This window comes from Misgurnus anguillicaudatus, chromosome 16, assembly GCF_027580225.2.
Source record: "Misgurnus anguillicaudatus chromosome 16, ASM2758022v2, whole genome shotgun sequence".
Taxonomy (NCBI): Eukaryota; Metazoa; Chordata; class Actinopteri; order Cypriniformes; family Cobitidae; genus Misgurnus; species Misgurnus anguillicaudatus.
The window spans coordinates 30,704,800-30,728,902 of NC_073352.2; the positions used below are offsets into that span (position 1 = coordinate 30,704,800).

At 36.8% G+C, this 24,103-nt stretch overlaps 1 long non-coding RNA gene across 1 annotated transcript in view; it reads right to left on the reverse strand.

Moving 5' to 3' along the window:
• Window positions 1-23,632, reverse strand: part of LOC129422933 (uncharacterized) — an 85,477-nt gene extending 61,845 nt beyond the window's left edge. Inside the window, exon 1 of the long non-coding RNA XR_008637587.2 lies at window positions 23,435-23,632. This is a non-coding gene — a long non-coding RNA (uncharacterized lncRNA). The remainder of the gene's footprint in view (window positions 1-23,434) is intronic.
• Between the last annotated feature and the right edge of the window lie 471 nt (window positions 23,633-24,103).

Genomic DNA, 24,103 nt, shown 5'->3' on the forward strand with positions numbered 1-24,103 from the left:
AAGGTTATTTTTTATTGTGTCTGTCAGCGGCTGATAAACCTGCTCACTACCATCCATCTATCAATGCTGTAGCTCTCACTTTCTATTTTCCACCTTCCTCTCTCACCAGCTCACCTCCCTGTCACTCCCCACTTGCTATTTCTAACCCTCTCACTTTTACCCCTCGCCCCCACACCCTTTCCTCCTCTCTCCTCCCAACCTCCACAGGGCTTTTAAAAAAACATTTTCAGCTTTATATTATCTCATGAGTCCCTCCCACTGCTCTCATACTGTGATGAATGGCCATGACTCAAATATCGATTTCCAAACCGAAACAATTTGGAGACAAAACAAGTAGCAGTTTATCATATTGATTTTCCTCCCAATTTAGTTTCTCCCTTTAAGGTGACACTCTGATGGGAATGAATGAATAAATGAATAAATGAACGAATGAATGAATAAAGACAAGTGCTGAGTTGTATCGATGATATTGTACTGTGTTCCTGTAGCTCAATTGGTGGAGCATTGCGTGAGCCAATCTACCATTTGTGCACCTCGCCATTTAATGCTCTCCAATTTTTGCATTCGTGCATTTATTTATTTAGCAAAGTCTTGATTTATAGCCACAGGGTTAAATTATCCCAGAAAACAACCCAACATTTTGGGTTAAAACAGCCCAGCATTGGTTAAATTACAACCCAATGGGATGGCTCCATCCCTGGTGGAGTATTTCTAAAACCACAGATAAAAATTGCCAGCTTGAGATTGTGAGTTGCATTCATAAGTTGTTTCTTAATGTCAAGGAAGGTTCCTCAGAAGCCAAAATTTCGATGATGCTACGTCATTGACATCTGTAGAAGGACTGTTGCAATGTCGAGGATCCTCGGATTTTCAACCAAGGACTGAGTCCTTCGTTCGAAAAATATCTCATATACAGGAAAGGATGCATATGTGTAGCCTTCGTGCTCTGAAATCACCCACAATCCTATGCGCGCAGCGCCGAAAGCACACATTTTTACTGACGTAATGACGCAATAACGTGCACTTGCTAGCCTGTTCCATTTACGCGTTCTCCGAATGCTAAAGAGGAGCCTCGCGTAGCCTCTAAAGGAAGTAACTTGGAAGGACCAGTTCGGACAAGGAAGTATACTTTAAATTGAAATAGACCTATAGGCTCAGTCCATGCCTCACCCCTCCCTTTCGAAATGCGTATTAAAGCTACAGTAGCCGCCACAGAACATACCCATCATAGTCTGAGGTCCCGTACACACTGCATATTAATTCGGTTTTCACTTCACCTTTTAATGCTTAATCCTGTTCTGTACACACACAGTTCAGTAATTTACGGGACTCACAACCGCATTCTACAACCGAATTAACTCCCGCAAAATGCAGGTAGTGACAACCAAATTTACAAAAACTCTGCACAGTGTGTACATAACCGAACTGAACAACTAGTAGTTAATCAAGTGTTTAAACGTTCATCATAAAGAGGACAGGTCTCTCTTCTGAAAAAAATAAATGCTTAGAAAAGGAAAAAGTCTTCTGCATGCACGGTTCAGAAAATGACAGAGGCACAAGCGTTTGCTGACTAGTGTTGCCAGATCTTGCACTAAAAAAACAGCGAACAAGAAAAATCCAATAATAAACCGAAATAAATCTAAATGCTTTACCTCAAAGATCAAAATACTGGGAACGGCACCACACTTTATTAACATCAAAAACTTGATCGCTTCATGAGCCAAAAGCCATAAACGGTTAAGCGCCAAAACGGTATTTACGTACAAAAAAGACGAGGACCTGGCAACACTGCAAGACACGCTCCGCGCTGTGAAGCAGCCTCACAAAAACGTAAAATACACAACGTCAAGACGGAGGTTTATTGCTCCACAATGCTGTTAGATTATTTTGGTCAAAGCTGTGAGTGATAAGCACACGAGACGGCATTGCTATGGTTATTTCTGTGTCAATCATCACATTTTCGGGAGTGAGTCTTGTTCCGTACAGACATGAAACGAACATTTAGGGGATTCACTCCCGCATTTTAATGCGGTTGTCAATCCCGAAAGTTTGCAGTGTGTACGAGGCCTGAGACAACAGCCTTGTCCCAATTTAAATTCGTACATATTTTACGAGTTGGCTAATTCGTATTAATTCATATGATCACATTCGTAATCTTTGGTACGATTTGCCTTTGACGTTGGGGTTAGGGATTCAGTTTCATTGTTGTTAGTGTTTTTAATGAGAATCATACAATTTTGCACTATTAACTTCTTATGAATTGATATGAATAAGCCAACTCATAAAATATGTACGATTTCTCGTCCATGAAGAGAACTAAAATGAGACGGTCTAGCCTTCGGAGGATCCATAATTTGCGTCATCTGCTGTAGCACCCAAAACACCTGTCAGCGGGACACAGTGGAGAGGATTCGAGTTTATTAAAATAAATATGGAACCAGAAAAATCTTAATTTATTTTAGAATATATGACACGTTGATGTAGATTAAACTATCCAACATTATACCACGGGTCTATTGAATGCTGCATTCTGATTGGCTGAGAAATGTTCTATGGGTGTTGATTATTTTTCTGTAAACCGCACACCAAACTTGTCAAATGTCTTAAAAATAGGCACCAGGTGTGCATTATTTTCTTATAATTCAATGGCCCGTCGTCAATTATTCCTTACGTATATCAAATTAATCAACCTTAGAAATATATGCAACAGAATAACATTAATACAAAACATAACTTATAATAGTAAGACAGTGTCAAGAAACTTTTTTAACAAAGGTTTAAATGTTTATTTTAAACATCCAGCTGTTATGTTCAGTTGTTACATGCATGCAATGAATCTCGGGATAGCCATTTTAAGCAGCCAAAATGTTTCAATCTAAAGTAATTAAAAAATAATTAAGTTCATGTAATGTCTTTATACACCACTGATAGTATAGTTATCTATTATTGTATTTCAGTCAAGAGATACTTTTAAGTTACACAAAGCACCTTTAAAGTAAAGTTTTATTCTTTAAACATGAGGGACGAATTTAACATAGTCACATTCTATTCAATAAGACAATTGACACATGAATTGATTTATGAAGGATTTTTGTTTAATGAATAAGGCCCAATGAGACATTTGGGGCAGCTGACATGCTCCATTTAAAACCATTTAAAAAGCATGTTTCTAATATATTTTATAGCCATGTTGAATTCAGATTTTATGAAATTTGTCTATAACTGCATAGATTATTAAAGCAATAAGCTACAAGGTGTCCCAGTATTTTGTAAAAGGGATGTTCTTCTAACCATAGGCATCGGAAGCAAAAAAAAATTGTGTGAGTCCAAAACATTTACTGCAGTAGATGCTATTTTCTTGTATTGTGGTGCCTTTTAATTAAACAATTACTTTTATAGCCTAAAAGCTTTGTTTACCTTGGGTCATGTCCCTCACAGGAGTGCAGTTGGTGAAAGTAGTGAAAACATGAAATGGAGTTTAAATTATATGATAAATGAGCCAAGTAAAATTGAATCAAGGAAACGACAATGTGGAAGTCATGACTGTATCTAAAACATGGAACATGGAGTTTAATCTATTAGAGCATTCTTCTTGTCGAGTGGTTTTGACTGATGAGCTCTGACAAGTGAACATGCATATGCGCTCAATAGGGTTTATGCCCAGCTGCACTACTTCCTGAACTTCAGCCAGCTCCTTGTTTCCTGTCTGCCATTATTGGACAAACTGATTAATCCAGGTGTGTCTGATTATTGTTGTTGTGACTACTGAGGTCAGGCACACCTGGATTAATCAGTTTGTTTGTGACCACTGAGGTCAGGCACACCTGGATTAATCAGTTTGTCCAATAATGGCAGACAGGAAACAAGGAGTTGGCTGAAGTGCAGCTGGGCATAAAGCCTATTAGTGAAAAAGTGAGGGGGTCCAATACCATTGGTCTTAAAAAGAGTTTGGGTCTTAAAAGGAGTGTGGGTCGTGTCCCATAGACATATAATGGTTTCGATGCACAACACTGTCAGAAAAATATTGTCAGTATACCTTATAAAAATGCCCAATATGTAACAGGTACAGATATGGATTTTAATAAGCTCTCTTTGGTACCAATGTGTATTCTCTTTGATACTAATATGAGCTCTTTAGGTACAAAGGTGTAGGGAATAGCGGGGGCGAAAGTAGCATTTATCAAAAAAACATAATTTTAAAAGATAATGTTTTAGACAGAGATATATTTTTGATGTGGTCAAATGTGGTCTATCGATGGTGGAATTTTTAACCATGTAAAATGACTTCAGTTTAATTTCACTTCAAACATAAGTAGCGCATTTTTAATTTTGACCCTGTCAGCGTTACATTTTATGGATGCAAATAATACATCTCATAAACTATTCATTTGTCAGAGTTAAATTGAGTTTAATAGCTTAATTCTATGATCCACATTTTATTGGAATTACGATTACAATGAACAATCTGGGCTGTTTATGTCTTTTAATTCAGTAACTCTTTGTTTTAATAGCTCTGGTCATAACTCTATAATGGAACCATTTGTGGCTTTGTTGTTGATGACGGATAAATTATTTAAATAACTAAACACACACCATCTTTTCTTATAAAATATTAACAGTGACTACGATAACATTTTATGTGTTACAGTAAAATTATACAGTACGTAAAGTCCCACTGTTACTTTGTGGTCAGGCCAAAGTCAAAGCTTTAATAAAATGCTCAGATTTTTTTTACTAGAATGACCAGAAATGCTAGACTAAATGGTTTAAACTATTCAGAATCAATGAGATGTGAAGCATTATAAAATGCATTCACAACATTTTACAAATATCTAGTAGATTATCATTGAATTTTACAATTTGTTTGCATCCACGGCTTAAATGTGAAAGTCTTTTAGTTTGTGATTTACTATTTTCTATATAAAACAATCCTAAGAACGTTCTGTGAAAATATAACCTTGATATCTTTATATTGACAGAGTAAAGTCAAAGATTGAAATTAATGATTGAAATCCAACTTTGATGCTCCAAATCTTTAACCTGGATTTTACAGACACATGGATTTGTTTTGTAATATTGTGGTATTTTTTACAAATGATTTATCTGTGAGCTATTCTCCTCCCCTCCTAAAAACGATCTCTCTTTACTTCCGGTCATAATGTATGGCAGGTGGGCGGGGTCCGGGAGAATATCGCTGCGATTAGCAATTAGCGACCAAACTTCAAATGATCCAATCAGATCTCGATGGACAATTCAATCTTATTTCATTTCAGAGGCCGGTTTTACTCGGATACACATCACCACGGGGAAAATTAGGCAATTGATACTTCCGTTTCATGGCGACTTTAAAGCCAAACGGCATTAAAACTTGGATACAAATGGATAAATAAAATGGCGACAACACTTGTAACATATATTTATATGAATTTAAACCTAATCTTTAACCTAAAATACTTCAGTACAGTAATGAAGGTGCAGAGAGCTGCAGTTGGCATACTGTATGTGTCATATGTGTTATACTACAGCAGTAGACATTCAACACTGTCACTGTGTATCAGTTCACAAGCACAGAAGTGACATGACTCCATACCTCAATAGCAAAGAGTGAAGGCTCCTTTGAGAAAGACACCAAGAGAAAACTGCATCACAGAGGAAAAAACTATTAACACTTTTCTCTAAGACATAAACACAAAGCAGAGAGTTTCTATAGCCGAGAGGGCACAGCAGTACCTGAATGTGATGCTCAAGTGGAGAAAATATACTTTTCTATCATGGTCTCACAGTACTACTCATTTTAATAGAAACCATTCAAATCATATTGAGGAACGAACAAGCAATTCTCCTTTCGCACAAAAGACAGGTCTCGTAAACTAAGGCAAAATAGACTTCAATTCAATTTTATTTGAATTTTCACAATTGTTCATTGTACAAATACAGCTTCACATAAAAATAGAAACAAAGAAAACACTGAAAAGCAGTAAAGTTTTTAAATATACACTCACCTAAAGGATTACTAGGAACACCATACTAATACTGTGTTTGACCCCCTTTCACCTTCAGAAATGCCTTAATTCATTGATTCAACAAGGAGCTGGAAGCATTCTTTAGAAATGTTGGCCCATATTTATAGGATAGCATATTGCTGTTGATGGAGATTTGTGGGATGCATATCCAGGGCACGAAGCTCCCATTCCACCACATCCTAAAGATGCTCAACTGGGTTGAGATCTGGTGACTGTGGGGGGCATTTTAGTATAGTGAACTCATTGTCATGTTCAAGAAACCAATTTGAAATGATTCAAGCTTTGTGACGTGATGCATTATCCTGCTGGAAGTAGCCATCAGAGGATGGGTACATGGTGGTCATAAAGGGATGGACATGGTCAGAAACAATGCTCAGGTAGGCCGTGGCATTTAAACGATCCCAAATTGGCACTAAACGGCCTAAAGTGTGCCAAGAAAACATCCCCAGCACCATTACACCACCACCACCAGCCTGCACAGTGGTAACAAGGCATGATGGATCCATGTTCTCATTCTGACTCTACCATCTGAATGTCTCAACAGAAATCGAGATTCATCAGACCAAGCAACATTTTTCCAGTCTTCAACTGTCCAATTTTGGTGAGCTTGTGCAAATTGTAGCCTCTTTTTCCTATTTGTAGTGGAGATGAGTGGTACCCGGTGGGGTCTTCTTCTGTTGTAGCCCATCTGCCTCAAGGTTGTGCGTGTTGTGGCTTCACAAATGCTTTGCTGCATACCTCGGTTGTAACGAGTGGTTATTTCAGTCAAAGTTGCTCTTCTATCAACTTAATTCAGTCGGCCCATTCTCCTCTGACCTCTACAAGGCATTTTCGCCCACAGGACTGCTGCATACTGGATGTTTTTCCCTTTTCACACCATTCTTTGTAAACCCTAGAAATGGTTGTGCGTGAAAATCCCAGTAACTGAGCAGATTGTGAAATACTCAGAACGGCCCGTCTGGCACCAACAACCATGCCACACTCAATATTGCTTAAATCACCTTCCTTTCCATTCTGACATTCAGTTTGGTTCAGGAGATTGTCTTGACCAGGACCACACCCCTAAGTGCATTGAAGCAACTGCCATGTGATTGGTTGATTAGATATATCCATTAATGAGAAATGCTGGTGACACGAAAAATATTTGTGCTTAAGTCACGAAATAAAGCAAAATTTTGTGCCATGGACACAAATAAATTAATCAAATTTTTTTGTGGCTGTAACACGACTTTCCGTGAGATCATGTTGTTAGGGACATAAACGAGTGCTCAAAATCATTGACAATACTCGCATTTAGTAATCATTCAAAATATGCAGTCTCTTAATTCCTGTATAGATCAAAGATTTTTTGTGACATCATTCTTCAAGGCGGTTTGTCAAAAATTCCAGGGTGTGAGGTTACCTAGTCTGTTTTTAACGCACTGTCGAACGCACAGCCTTGCAAAGCAATGTTTTTTTGACTCGTACATGTATAGGGACATTCGACGCATGCACATTGCGACAAAATGCAATGCATCTCCTGGGTTACATGTACTAAATGTAAACGCATGCGTGATCTACATGTACAAAGTACCCACGGCTACAAAAATCAGGTGATGGGCGTACAGTGCAGGCGTACTATTCTGATGACGACATTTGCTCTATACACACAGTACATGGACCCTCGCGTATGTGTAAAAACTAAAATTAAACACTATTGACTCTTTTAAAATGGGGAGGAGCCACTCAATGTGACCTGCCCTAACTTCCTGTTTTGTGGAAAATACATCAACGCATTGAACAAAGCTCATTTAGCGATCCTTTTCAAAATAATGCCTAGCGACAAATCTAGCAACTTTTTGGAAAAACCTTAGCTTCTTTCAGTAGACAGGTATTAATGGGTCACATCAATAGTACTTGTTGTATTATCTGACAGCAGAAACAGAAAATATAGACAGAATGCGAAGCAACGGTGTAATTGATATACTAATTAGTATATATGCTGTCATCTGACGACATTTAGCAAATTTCAAAGCAGGCTTTAGCTACTTTCCATCAAAAATACTGACTGCACATTTTGCGCATCTTTAGTGGGTCTTTAAATTTCACATTGTCCTGTTGCACCCTGCGGTCACCGGAGACCACGCATTCCCACAAATCGCATTATGCGCGGTTTTGGTTATTCTTTTGAAGGAGTCAAATGTCAAGAGCATCTTCTAATAAAAACAGATTGGATTTGATTACAGAATGCTGACAAAGCACACTGCTGGGCACCTGAAAGGCGTTAACTTCTGCCCTGAATACATTACTGCTGACGGGTGGGACCGTCGCTACCCTTGACTCCTGGTCCGAGCGCACATTGCAGAGAGTCTCGAGACGTGGATGATGTCTCGAAATTGCACAGGGAATAAAAAACAAAATAGCTACTTATAAAGGCGAAGAAATGTAACAAAGAAAGGTGCGGAAAACTCATATCAGTGGCATATTACTGAGGTAACCTTGTGTCCTTTCCCAACCCTGGCTTTAAACACCCCTACTGTTTAAATGAGGCCGACACCCCGCCGCGTCCTCGATTGAAATTCTCTCACCACGACACATCCTTCGGTGTGCGGGAACGGCTGGGTGGAAACAGGTGAGAGCTGAGCTCAAAGTGAACCGCTGCTCTCATCTGCGTGTTTGCGAATAATGATGCTGATGAAACTGATGGATCGTGCTTGCCCGGGATCTAAACTGGGTAATGATGGGAGATGCAGAAACGCTTCTTTCTTTCTTTATATAACAGCACATAAAGTTGCTGATGAGGAGAGAGAAGGAAAGCGAGACTTTTGTGTAACCTCACCATCACATATGAGCACCTCTCTGCCAGCTGGAGAATATTCCCAAGGGTCTGTGCACAGAAAAACTGTCTAAACCAGCACAATGTTACCAGATTTTTCACCTTTGCATCATAATTAGTCAGACAAAGTTGAACTTCTTAACAGCTTAACAGTTTGAGGTTGTTCTCTAAAAATGGCCGGGTTGTTTTTAACCCATGCTGGGTAAATATTGGACAGGAATAACCATATGCAACAGCTCCGCAAAGTGAGATTTCACATCTACAACGACCAGTTAGTGTATAGCGTTACCATGGAGACAGCGGTGTCAGTGAAGAGCGTGCCTGAGGTGAAATATGAGACGTGATGTGCGAAGGAAACAAAGAGAAATCAAGTTTGATATAATTTGTGAAAAGAATACATTTATTGTGTCAATTTGTCAAATCATGCAAGCAGTGTCAAATATTATACATAAAATGCAAACTTTGAAAATAGCTTTACGAAGACAGAAGTGTCAATTTATTCAATAAATGTAAAATGTCATTTCCACCCCCTTCATGTGTGTCAGACAAAATACATCAATCATGCTTTGATCATATAAAGCATCAGATTTACTAAACAGGAGAGAGTAATGTTAGTAATGTTCAGGAACACAGGAGCAAAAATCTGATAATTACCGATGCAATCTACCAAGAAATGTTAACGTAACATAAAATGTTATCGTAGTCACTGTTAATATTTTACAAGAAAATATGGTGTGTTTAGTTATTTAAATAATTTATCTGTCATCAACAACAAAGCCACAAATGGATCCATTATAGAGTTATGACCAAAGCTATTAAAACAAAGAGTTACTGAATTAAAAGACATAAACAGCCCAGATTGTTCATTGTAATCGTAATTCCAATAAAATGTGGATCATAGAATTAAGCTATTAAACAATATTTAACTCTGACAAATGAATAGTTTATCAGATGTATTATTTACATACATAAAATGTAACATGACTACATGATTATAAAAAATTAAGGTCCCTAGCTGTCACTGGGAAGGGCCCCCATTCAAGAAGTACGGGAGAACCGGGATGAAGGTAACGCGGGATGAAAGTAACAAAGCAATTTTCTCCGAGCCCTGACTACATTTGCATTCCAAACTATGACATGATCTTTAGCACGCAACCCTTGACAGAGCTGACAAATATTGCGTTATTTGCTTCACCGCTTTGCGCGTGTAGGTCCAGAAAGCTGTTTTTAACCATAAGTAGTTTCTAAAGAAGTTATTTTTTAATTATAATGCATTTCTGGTTTCTGGTTTCATGTGTTACAGCAGTGGTTTTCAAACTTTTTCAGCTTGCGGCCCCCCTTTTGGATGGCGCATTCCTTTGCGGCCCCCCCAAAGAAAATTTATGACAAGAAACTGTTTTAAAACTCAACTTTTGATTAAACAAAACATATTAAATGATACGAAGTAGTGCTGTTGGTTATTAGTCTTATTTTTTTAGGTTTAATATTGCACAGAAGTCATAATAAATGAATTTATTTTATAAAATGTCATAAAACTGGGGCCCCCCTGGCACCATCTCGCGGCCCCCCTGGGGGCCCCGACCCCCAGTTTGAGAACCACTGTGTTACAGTACTGATCAATCTACAGGTTATTTAGTGCTGTAACACATCCTGAAGTTTGACTTCTTAGAGTTTTTCCAAATAAAAGTAAATCGTGTTTAAATGTGAGGAGATCGTGTCGGGACGAAAGTACAACTTTTTACTTTTGTCTCGCTGCTAATACGGTTGCATTATGTTGAAAATGTATATTATTCTAATTTGATTTAATTTAATTTTCATAGTATTCATACTGTTAATTTTTTTTTAGTCTCAACAAGTCAAGTTTGTACTGTCGGGTTGTTATTGAAACATTTGATGAAACTGAAATTTAAAATGTATTTTTTTGCAAAGATAAATTAAAAAATATATGTGCAGTTACATATTAACAAGGTCATAGTCATGTATATTTATTAAAAACAAATGTAACACAAAAAAATGTTCTGTTGTGCTACTTTCGTCCCAGCTGACAGGTACTTAATGCGCTACTTATGTTTAAAGTGAAATTATACTAAAGTCGTTTAACGTGTTCAAAATTACACCTTGATAGACCACACTTGTGAGTTATTGACCACAGCAAACATCTATCTCTGTCTAAAAACATTATCTTTTGAAGGGTACATATCATTAAAATCTGGCTTTTTCCAAGTTTAAGTGCTATAATTGGTTCCCCAGTGCTTCTATCAACCTAAAAATGTGAAAAAGATCAACCCAGTAACTTAGCTTTGGTAAACCACTCTCTGCAAGCATGTGAAAAAATAGGTAATTAAAATATGGCTCCCTTGTGATGTCAGAAGGGGATAATACCGCCCCCTTAATCTGCACTATCCAACCACGGCACTGCCATTTAGTGCAGAGATCAGCTCATTTGCTTTTAAAAAGACATCCAAAATGGCAATTTTAACATGCTATAATAAATGATCTATATGGTATTTTGAGCTAGAACTTCACATATGCACTCTGGGGACGGCAAATATATTTTTTTGACATCTTACAAAAGTCTAGTGAAATGTCCCCTTTAAAATTAGTGCAATTTAGCAGAGGGTTTACAACATGCATTTTAGAAATTAAATAATAGCGCAAAAACCCCGTAAATTGACGAGCGCAAACCTTAGTAAATCGCATTGCATGATTTATTTAAAGACTCTCCCCGTCTTAAAAGGAAACTCATACAATAAGGACAAATGCATGGGCATTAAGGTCAGTTGCAAAAATAACTAAGTCCGTAGCTTCATATCATTATGAAGTAAATAGTTTGCTGACTAGATGCTGCATCAGCAAAGAAACAACAGTAGGAACCTAAGTTTTTCGTCAAGGCTAAAAGGACATTAATATTAGCAGTTACACAAAAATACATGCAGATAAATCCAACCCAAATGCTTCATGTCATGATTATTTTCATCAATTTGCATTAGTTTATATCCAGCTGGTTACTTTTATCCATGATTTATCCATATTTAAAGTTAATAACGAGAGACAGCAAACTATTTGCAGCTGCTATGTTATAACCATTGGTCGATTAATCGGTTATCGGCAAAGCAGGGACCAACTTATCTATATATAAATACACGCACATGCATGTATATATATTTAAGAAATATTTACGTGTGTATATACATTTTTATATTTACTTATAATTTATATTATATATTAATATGAATACTTAATATATAGATTTTTTATGCATGCATGCATGTGTATTTATATACCCATAATTATTAAATACGGTACGAACACATGATGTAAACAAAATATTTTTATTTGCAAATGATTAGTTGTGAATAATCAATATACAGCCCTGTTGTTATGGCCTGTATCACTGGTATCTATAAAATCCACTATCGGTCAACCTCTAGTAGACACGTTAAACTAGTGACATAGTTTGCATAGTTTAAAAAAACTGATCCACTGCTCACTCTGTGAATTACACAAGTTAGCTAATAAAAATAGCAAGAACATCATCTGGGGCTTTGCACCTATTACCTTCTTCATTTTTGATAATGAAAGGTGAAATAATTTCACATTTTTTAGACAATGCGTTTGCATAATTCACACTCCAAAAAACCTACTTCTAGACAGAGCTCAGTAACTCTTGTGAAATAATTGTACCTTTTTTCCGTCTCCCAGTACAATTCCATGCATTTCGAACAAGAGGTACAACTGACCCGCCCTTGAGAATTTCTGACCTTTCGATGACACGCATTGTGATTTCAGGGAGGCACATGCAGCTGTGCACGGACGCTAATCTAATTCCTGCGAATCAGGAAAAACACTAGACCGAATTGGACCTGGCCCGTGCTAAGAGGTCAGTACAAGTGAGGTGAACTCAGACAGCATGGTGGAGAAGAAAAACCGGATGAAGTGGCCCTTTTCTCAGTTAGCAGAAGAGCACCTGGGTTGTGTAATGTCAGGGATGTCAAAGTCAAAAATGTTGATTGTGCCACTTATCAAATGATGATTTTAAAAGTGAGAGAGAATGTAAGAAGTAGGAGAACTGGGTGATTTATTTCAATAGCCTCTACTTCATCAGTCACAGGGTTTGTTAAGAGTCAGAACTAAAGTGGGAACATTTCCAACAAGAAAAAAAGAGCACAGAACAAGCAACAGGTTCAAGAAATGAAAGGCTATATAAAGAACCTTTAACATCAACACAACCATTCTGTTAAATAAATGTATCTTTGGGGAAATGTTTTTTCAGAAGAAAGAAATTAATTATTCAAAAACCTAAGACCTAACTTCAAAGGTTTTTGGAAAACCAAAATGGGGATTTCATTGGACGCACGTGCGGTGACGCCATGCGCGTCTTATACGAACTTTACTTCCGGTTTCAGTTTTTTAGTTGTTAACTGAACTCTTGAACAAATACCTCGTCGAAAAAATCTAATGTTTTGCTTTCCTAGGTAATCTATGTGTCGATTATTTTATGTGTTATATAAATAAACTACGTTTAAAGTACTTTGTTGTAATTTATTCTTAGCGGACTTTACCGGAAGTTACGTGAGGACCACGAAAGCTGCTTGTTTATGTTGTTACTGCTGAAACCGTCTATAGCATTACTGCAAGAGAACCCTTTTAAACCCTACCCAGTTTCATGAGTTTTCCTAAATTTTTGATAATTTTTTCGTGATATTATCTCGAATTTCCGAGTTTTTTTCGTGATCGTATAACGAATGCCTGTTTTCGTGTGATTATCACGTATTGATTACTCAACTAAAATAGTTTATACTATTTTTTCTGATTTTTTTTATATGTCGCCTGGCGTTAGGCTTAGAGTTGGGTTTGGGTAGGGATGTCATTTTATGTAAATCTAACCCTTAACCGAAGTGACAACTGTAAGAAAATAGGACCAAACAGTTGAGTATCTGATACGTGATAATCACACGAAAACAGGAATTTGTTATACGATCTCAAAAAAATGCGGAAATTCGTGATAATGTCACGAAAAAAGAATCAAAACATGTAGCCCCTTATGGAACGGCTGAAAATCCACAAGGGGGCGTATTTGTTCCTCAGACATTGCACAATAAACGTGACATCCGAATATATTCATTATAAATCGTGAATGAAAAGTGAGATTCGAACTAATGTCCGTTAGTTAACTAATTGCATACACTATTTATATCGTAATTCGGTCAGAAACGTCAAAATTGTGAGATGAACAAATCGTTTTGGATTAAAAGGCTTGGATATTCCATTTCATTGGACTTTTGTGGATTTATGAACAATTTGTTTTGGACAATTTCACCGAAGCGGATAAAGGGAAGATTTTGAAGGTAAGTAAATAACTTAAATCGTCGCCGCCTGGTTCATGTAACTAACAACTAGATTACAGTTTTATGAATGCTAAAAATCATATTATGCTTTGTGTGTGCGCTTAATGGATTCCTTAAAGTCTAAGCTTTCCAACGATGTATATTTTGAAGATTTAATGCTTCAAAGTTACAATGACGTAATGCAGCCTCACGTGCAAGGGAGGGGGTGTACCGTGTATGGCACAGTGTTCCTTATCAGGTTAAACCATATTTTTTGTAGTCCATATATAAAGTCAAGATTTTCTCAAAAAATACAACATTTTAATGTAATCTTCTATTTTTGTATCTGTTTACATCTATAACTTCTCTTATTTACTTCCATCTATCCTTTGAAAAAGTTTATAATGTTATTTCTGCCCTAAGATTTAAGAATTAATTTATTAAGTCCCGATGATGGCAATTTTCATTTATTATTTGAATATTACTGTGTTCATTATAAACAATTTCTTGTGCCCTCCCCTTATGAAAATTAACCATGGTATTACCACAGTTAAAACAAAAACACTATGGTAGAACTATGGTTACCACAAAATAACCATGGTTTTGTAAACCATAGTTAAACCATGGTTACTGTAACAAATGAAATTCCATTAAATTAGGAAAAAATCAAATGACAGGATTCCCACTCTAAGCCAAATGTCAAATTGCCTGACTTTCACTTAATAAAAAGCTGAATTTCCATGACCTATGTCCAGGATGCCGTGAGCATGGATAATGTAGTGCACACTATGAGTTTATAAAAATTTAGCCTGAAATGAGTAAACTATGCCAATAAACAGCTGTTTAGATTGTCTCACTTGAAAACACTGGATCCCTGGACCAGGAAACGGCATTCCTTACATCACAACTTAAAAACCGGATAAATTGATGAATTGAAACTAAAATTTAAAGCGACAAACAAAAATCCCTGATATTCCTTGACTTCCATGACAAAAATATATAAAATTCCCTGACTTTCAATGTCTGGAATAGACTATTTAAAATTCCTTGATATTCCAGAAATCCCATGACTCGTGGGAAACATGAAATTAAGAGACATCAAAGTTTTCGATAGACTTGTTGCTTTACTGAGAATGAGAGCAATTTTAGACAAAACATTTTTACTGTGTGTGTACAGGGTTAGCTAATATTTTGTTTTTTGGTGGTCCTCACTATTTTAAATGATTCAAATTGGCTAAATTATTTAAACAAATCTAATAATGTAGATGTTTAGAGCAGGGTAGAGCTGCAAGAAATGTCACAAATTGCAACGGTTTGCAATAACCAAATTACGTACACTGTAAAAAAATTCAGTAGAAATTGCAGCTGGGTTGCCGGTAACTTACCGTAGATTTAAATTTATGTTTTTTACTGGCAACATTTTGTTCAAAGTTAAATGAACATTAAAAATGTATAAGTCTTTGTCTTTGAATAAAACTAAAAAACAGCATCAAGCAAAACATTCTGGAAAACAAAATCTGGAGCAAAAAACAGAAAAAGGTTGATGATGATTTTTGGTTCCCAGAATGCTTTGCATGAGGCTGTTATTGTATAGTTTTATTCTGTAAACATAAAGACTTGTTAATATTTAAAATGTATTTAACTTTGAACAAACTCTTGCCAGTAAATAACATAAATTTAAATCTACGGTAAATTACCGGCAACCCAGCTGCAATAACATTGTAATTTCTACGGAATTTTTTTACAGTGTAGGTAGATTACAATTACAGCTAAATTTTAAAGTAATATTGCATTTTCTCTTGTATGGAAAAGACAATCCCAGAATGCATTGGGGCTCAAGTTAAAGCCTGTCCAGTCAGTCAATAATTCAACATTTAGTGTTACTGCATGCACAAATGGAAACCAATTTCAGACAGACCTACAAATTTAATTTACTCCGTTAAACTGCTCCTTCAGATGCCACTTACTTTTTTGAACCGACCGTCGAACCACGCACAGGATTGGGGGATTTCAAAAGCAGCGAAGGATACATCTATGCTACTTTCAAATATCAACCAGATGAAGGCATCTTTGTAGACAGAATGTGATGCAAACATTGGATTTAGTGCCTTGTTGCCTTCTGGTGCCTTTCGGACACAGCCAAACAGCTTTGAAAGATAAAAAAAGATTGTTTATTTTAAAAATATATTGCACGATGTTTGTGCATGCTCTGTATTTTAAATCCTTATTGCATGAACACTAAATGTGAGGAGCACAAGGCAGAGTTGCTGTCTATATATACTCAATTTTAAGGATGCATTTTGTGATGTAGGTAAAGTATGCTCACTACAAATACTTTTAACGTATTTCATCCATTACAAATGTGCAAAACGACTGAACTAAAATGACTTTTATTTCCTGAACATTCACACAAGCGCACACATTTGAACGACTTTTCCCCAGTTACACCGTGGGCACATCTGGCCTGGAACAAAGCCGCAGAAAAACAAGTGAATTTGGACAATGCTCTTGTTGATATGTGGGTCAAGGTAGCTAGAGCGGAATACACAGCGCCCATATGCCCGAGACACAGACGGATTCCTGCGGATCCGCCGTTCTCTTCCCGTGCGTCAACCAAGCTTAAAAAATCTCCGGGCAGCTGATTCATTTAGCCGCTCTCCCGAGGCCCCGGGGTCTCGGGTTGACTCGGAGCTCTTAAATCCAAACAATAGATTACGGTCACCTCCGCAGTGCCGAGTTTGGCGTTGGGAAGGGGCTCTCTGAAAAGGACAATAGTGTGCAAATTGATTTATGAGGATTCTGGGAGCCATAATGTGCAGTTGTAACAAAGAATCAATGGGCTAGAAAAATGCTAACAGCAGACCTTTATGTCTCAGGCCTTTGTCCCTGCACAATTTAATTAATTTTCTTCTCCCTCTCTCTCTTTTCTTTTTCCGTGATGGGTGATGGAAAGCTGCATCGGCTCGCTCTCGTGGCTTCAGTTCAACGGAGGTGAGCCACGGCGGCATGAAGCTCATTTTAGGAGAAACGGCAGAGTAAATATGACAGACAGAATGAGGTTTCTCTTTCCGAGGGATTGTTTCCAGGTGAGAAAGTTAACTGCAAAAAATTAAAAGGTGCGCGGGATGTGATTTGGGGGTGAAGCTCAATATTGAGTTATGCCAATAAAAAAGAAGAGAATTACAGATGGAATGAAAGATGCTTTAGGCAATACGTGCAGATTTGAATGTGTCTAAATTTATTCCTAAAAATAATGAACTGTGCTTTATGGACAGCTGTTTCTCTTTCTCTCTCCGGTGTAAGACACTGCTGTTTTATACAGTATATCACCGGTTGACGTGGAAGAACGTGGAGCGTACAGAGTTGTTGCAACATTATGTAGTAATGAATGCTTTACCGTGCGATGCTAAAGGCATCCACATCCTGCCAATGGCAAAAATAAAAGCATTGTTTTACCCCCGACGGGGTGTTAATTACAGAAAACAATCAAATCTAACGTACTGGGATGTATAGGATACTTGCTGTGTTTGTCCTGGAATAGTACACACACATAAAACAGGAAATTGGAAACAGGATAATTAGCTGTGGGTGCTGCTATTGCCCTATTACCCGAGACCTCCTAATCCTCTAATTACACCATTTGTCTATCCATTCCTCTATTTTCCTCAAGCTGTAAGCAAAAGGAAGCCTGTAGTAATTACGCTTTGCATTAAAGACACTTCACTTCTCTTCCGATGCTGTACACAGAAAACATTCAAGGAAAGGTTTAACAAACACAGACATCTTCCTAATCAGATTAAAATACATAAAACAATGATAGTAAAAACACTCATCAGTAATTTGTAGTATGTTTTGGCTCCATGTTTTAAATTTCACCCATAGAGGCTTTTTGAAATAAAAATTAGTTTGGACAAAACCCTTCACAAGCTGTCAGTAGTGTAATTATATGGAGCAGTACAGCTATCTGAACAGATGAGGAAATCATTGTAAGGTTTTCCTGCCATGTAAGCAGAGCCCGGACTGCAACTGTAAAAAAACGTACAAACGTGGTCGTACAAATTCATTTGTAGAAATTGCCATAAGGTGTATCGGTCTAAAAGGATCAAGATGAACTTCATACAATAATGTCATACAATAATGCCTCAACCTTTACAAAAATCATATTTTTTTGGCAAATTTATTATCATTTGTAAAACCATGGTTTTACTACGAAGCCACTGTTAACTCTTTCACCGCCAGCGTTTTTAAAAAAAGTTGCCAGCCAGCGCCATGATTTTAACCAAAGTTTAATGCCTTCCAGAAAATGTTATTCTTTAAATATATAAACATACAATATACCAAATGAAAGAACAGACCCTCTGCTTTCAAAAAAAAAAAAAAAAAAAAACGTTTCATCCTACCTTCAGTGGTTCTTTTGTAATCAGCTTTTGAATATGGGTAGGTTTCTGCAAAAACACCACATTTTGAGCAAAAATTCCATAATTCCATTTTTGTGATGGACTTTTCATAGAGATCCCATTCAGAGCGATCTTTAAAACAAACACGGACATGCAGCCTCTTGCCATAGGGCAATACTTCCGTGTTTTTAAAAGTTGCGGAAGGGCGCCACCTGGTGGATAATAGCGGAATTGCGGAAAGACGGAAAATCTCGTCATTGGCGGGGAAGCGTTTTCTCTTAATTGACGAGATATCTCGTCAATGGCGGTGAAAGAGTTAAGCTATGCTACCATAGCAAAATAGGGGCCACATTTTTGTTTTTGGTGGTCCTTAGTCTCATAAATTGGATTAATCGTTTATTCAAATGTAATAATTTTAACACTTAAATAAGAAATAAAATCAGAAATAAAAAAAATACTACTCTGTATAGTTAGACATGGATACAATGTTACAGTGGCGGCTCGTGACTGCACTTCCGAGGAAGCGCTAATTCATAATAAGTGTTCGGATTGTCACGTGTGTGGTTCCCTTTTCCAAAATATGTGTCACACGTGTGGAGAGATCCTGTGTGCATTACGTGTTTTGTCAAAATAAGTGCCTGCTGGAGACGCGTCAAAACCGTTTATGATAAAAGAGACGCTCGCGTTCCCTAAATACACATAAGACACTCACTCAACAGTAAACTCTGATTACGCATGAGATTGTGCGAATATCTGGCACACGCGAGCGTCTCCTTTCAAGTTCAAGTTCAAGGCAGCAGGCACTTATTTTGGCATGAAACGTGATGCACACACGATCTCTCAAAGCGCAGAACACATTTTGAAATGACGAACCACACACATGACAAGCTACATACATGTTATGACGAACTTCGCATCGTGAGCTTCAAAAAAAGAAGTCACCAGCCGCCACTGCTACGTTATGTGGTGTATTTTATCTATAGTTATGTTATAAACAGTAAAATTATAAGTAAGCCTGATGATATATTCAAAAACTATTATAAAGGAGTTGATTGTTGCGTTACATTATGGTTCTAATGAGAAAAATATTCCCGAGTAGCTTTCAGCCACTTCGAGAACTTTTCTTTTGGAAAACGTACAGCGGGGTAAAAAATAGAAAGAAATCATCTGATCACAGTGATGTTGTTTGATATAACCTACCAGCTCTGTAACTCAGCACTATAAGTCACGCCACGTTTATTGCTACACTTTATACAATATAGCCTATTGCTTTTAAGCAACAAATAGCCTATCATAACAACCTATAAGTCTACTATTGAGATATTAATTTAAGAAATGCATTAAAAGCAGAAAGACGTAGGCTGCAGATATAGTGGGTTTACTTCAATCTATACCACACCCGACGTTCTTGCTTTGCTTCTTATTTATTAAATCGAGGCAATTGTTTGATTAAACATTGATTAATATTAAGATACAATTTATACAAAACGAAATTCACTTTAAAGAAAGTCTTTATAAAAAACAAACCTATGCAGGGCTCGCAAAACCGCTAGCCCGACGTCCCGGGGCTATGGCGAATTCCTGTCGGGCTACAAAAATGTATCTGCGCCCTGCCCGTCTTGCGGAGGAAAAAATATTGTAATGTGTTGCATTCTCTCAGATTTAGTTAGGTAATAATATTGTTTATAATTCAGCGTCATCTTGTCAATCATTACTATCCTCACTAACAAGTGAAACTGTCAGGAAATGAAGTGAAAGCATAATTAAACCCATTATTCCTTTCGTGTTCACGTCTGATATGCGCGCTCCTCGGCTCCGCTCTTCACGAGTAGGCTATCCGCTTGCTCTTGTGCTCATCAAAAAGTGAATTAAATGTTTATTTATTTGTCATTTCGTTTAACCTCAGAAGCTTAATTTTAAGCATTTAGTTGCCTAATTTATTTTTAACAAACACTTTAAAGGAGCAGTGTGCAATTTTTAGAAGGATCTCTTGACAGAAATGCAAAATAATATACAAAACTATTATCAGGGGTGTATAAAGACCTTTCATAATGAACCGTTATGTGTTTATTAACTTAGAACAAGACCCTTTTATCTACATACACCGAGGGTCCCCTTACATGGAAGTCGCCATTTTGTGGCGCCATTTTTCTACAGAAGCCCTTAACGGACAAACTTTTTTACTAAGTTGTCTCTGACGATGACATGTTTGTCCGGTTGCAGCTACCGTAGCTTTTCTATGTGTTTCAAAAGCGAGGGGTGAGCAGTGGATTAAGCCATTGGTTGCAATTCGCAACCTCACCACTAGATGCCGCTAAAATTTACACACTGCACCTTTAATAGGCTATTTAAAAAAGTATTAGGTTTTTTGTGTTCATTTATATTTCTTGTCACTGTGTGCAGGTTCTTTTTTTGTAGGCTATGACAGCCCAATAACTTTTTTTTACCAAAAAGGCTTAATTAATGTCACGTTGCATTACAATTTAAAGTATCAATAATGTCAAACATGTGACGTGCAGTTCGTGTATGTGTGTGTGGGTGTGTGTGTGTGTGTGTGTGTGGGCTGTTTAAATTAGTGTTCTCACCAATACGCTTGTGATTCGTGAAGTTTTGACGAATTTTATAGGCTTGTTATAGTTTCTTATTCAAAACTGACACACATAGATTCAGGCCCACCTCGACTTAATCCATGCCCACCCATATGTCACATTCTGCATCCGCCACTGATGCAAAATGATAATTTTTACATCATTGAAAAAAGGAAGTGCAACACTGAAATCCATATTTCTCCTGTCTCAGGGGAAACAGAGGGAATGATGCATGACCATTCAAAAACATGACTGGGTTTCTAACTATACACAGCTTAATGCAAATGGATGAAGTGTCCCTTTAAGTAATATATATATATATATATATTTATTTATTTATTTATTTATTTATTTATTAACTTCACATATTATGTTGATTTGACAAAATGCTGCATTTTTACAGAGTACAATATTTACTTAAAGTGAGAAAATGTAAGTAAAAAACAAAACACATTTTAGGCGTTACCAATTAAACAAATTGATCAATTTTTTTCACAGTGACCTGAAAATGTGCAAATGTGCATATCACAATAGTTAGCAATAACTGAATCGTTTTACTTCAAAAAATTATATACAGTCAAAGTTCAAGACTGATGCGATGCTTTATTTTCCCAGAGTAATCTCAAAGTATATTGGTTGTATCATTTTTAGTGGTAAATATTTTCCTGTAATTTAATTTGATTATACAAACTTACAAAATTATAAAAGACAGTAGGGAAGAGCGGGGAACAAACTAACGGTTTTTGACTTTGGCTCAATCATTTAAAAAATATTTAAGTTAGATTAATATTTTTTTACACAACCAACACACACATCTCTGCTACAAATGAATATTTAAAGTTTGTTTCTGGGACCTACCGTTATTTTACAATTACACTGAAAGTGACAAGAGTGCAAACGTTACCCCATAGGTTGGGTTCATTGTAACAAGAGGGTTTGTTGTAACACCTAGAAAATTAGGTTAAAAGACAAATGATTCAATAAAATTCTGTTTATATACTAAAGGTGGATATTGTTTATATATCTGCCTATAATAGATAGATATCCACACATTCATCCATCCATGATCCTTCATCTAACCATCCTTGTATTATTCATCAACGCATATAAATAGATTATTTTGAAAGGGCTGCACAATAAAGACGAAAAATAATAATTGTGAGTTATTTCCCCTGATATTGTATTAACAGTTATCTTTTTGAGTATTTGCCTTGTTTTCATTTCATTATCATTGTATAGCCGAGGCTTAATTGTAACACTGTGTGACAACTAACCCAACTAATCCCAGCAATCAATTACTAGGAGTTGCTGAAATGTTTCAAAATGGTGTTATGTTTTAGATAACAAGACAGTGATTAAAATAATATAAGGTTGGATTTGGTGACTTACACACCCAACTCAGAAATAAAAAAAACTTAAGATGAAGAAATTTACTTCCATGCCTCCAAAACACTCTTTGTTCAATATCTTAACAAAACACATCAAAACTTTTCACAAATTGACAGGAGATCTTCTGACAGTAAGAGAAAAAGACCAAAAGCGATCGGCCCTGTAGAAATATGTCAAGTAGCTGCGTTACAATTAACCCCGTTTTAGTTTGTGCCCCGCGCGCTCACCCCTATATTTGAAGTACATTTAGGTACAAATATGTACATTTTAGGCACTAATATACACATTTTTGGTATTTTTTAAAATGTATCTCCCCAGTGAAAGCTTTTGTACCTTTTTCACATATCACATTTTTCTTCAATATCGTGCAGCCCTGGAGTATACAATAGTAAACATCATCGTCCTAGTATGAAAACCATTTCATCTGGTAGAAGTCCTATTAATATAGATTCAGAAGTATATGTGTGTGCGTGACTGCGCTTGTGCCTTCAGTCTTACACTCCCAGCATATCATTGAGCTATCATCTCTAATGCACTGTACACAGCATCCTGTTGCTGTTGTTTCCATGGACACAACAAGCCAGATGAACACATCACAAACATGCTGCTTTATACCGTTATAGATCAGCAAAATGAACCTTGCACACTGCTCAGACTATTTCCTATGCTGCTTTTCATAAACGCATCCTCCGGAGAGGCATTTTAATGTGATAAGACAAATTAATTGACATTGGTACATTCCTTGTACGTTTCCATGAGGGAGCTGTCTTCATAACATTATAATTAATACATTTGCAGTGAGCAGACATTTATTAGATGCTTTAATAATCAAAACCAATCATCAAATATTTGATGCCTGAGCCGAGACTCTCCCACTATAGTAATGCTCTCTTACCTCAAGCCTTTATTAATTATGGATATGAGTTTCGCTGGAAACGGTTGTTGAAAACTCTCTTCTCATCTTGGTAGGACTCTTAACACAACAGTAAAAACAGCAACCATTCCCTTTAGTGTTAAGGTTGGACCACACCATCTGTTCCAGCCTTACAGAGTAAAACACACACCAGCACACCTTAGAAAGCAAATCTATGAAATATTCATATCTTTTCATATTTTCAACATTCATGTCAAAGGTAAGATTAAGGGGGCGTGCACACCAAAGCATTTAAACACGGCTGAAAACGGCAGGCGGATGCCGACTGTAGGCGCTTGCCAGCTTTTATGAGTTGCTATGATACTTCTGCTTTGTTTATCAGTCGTTGAACAATGCGCCGGTTGTTTGTTGTGATATTTGTCCCGTCCCTCCTCCACTGTGATTGAATGGCCGAGTGAGAAGTTAGTAATATTAGTAATATTTTTACAATTTAAAATATTACTAATCACCTACAAAGCCTTAAAGGGCCTAGCACCCTCGTATATTAAAGAATTACTATCAGAATACAATCCATCACGTACACTGCGATCACAAAATTCTGGTCACTTAATTATCCGTAGAATATCAAAAGTGTCTAAAGGTGGTAGATCCTTTTCCTTCTTAGCCCCTAAGCTCTGGAAGGATTTACCA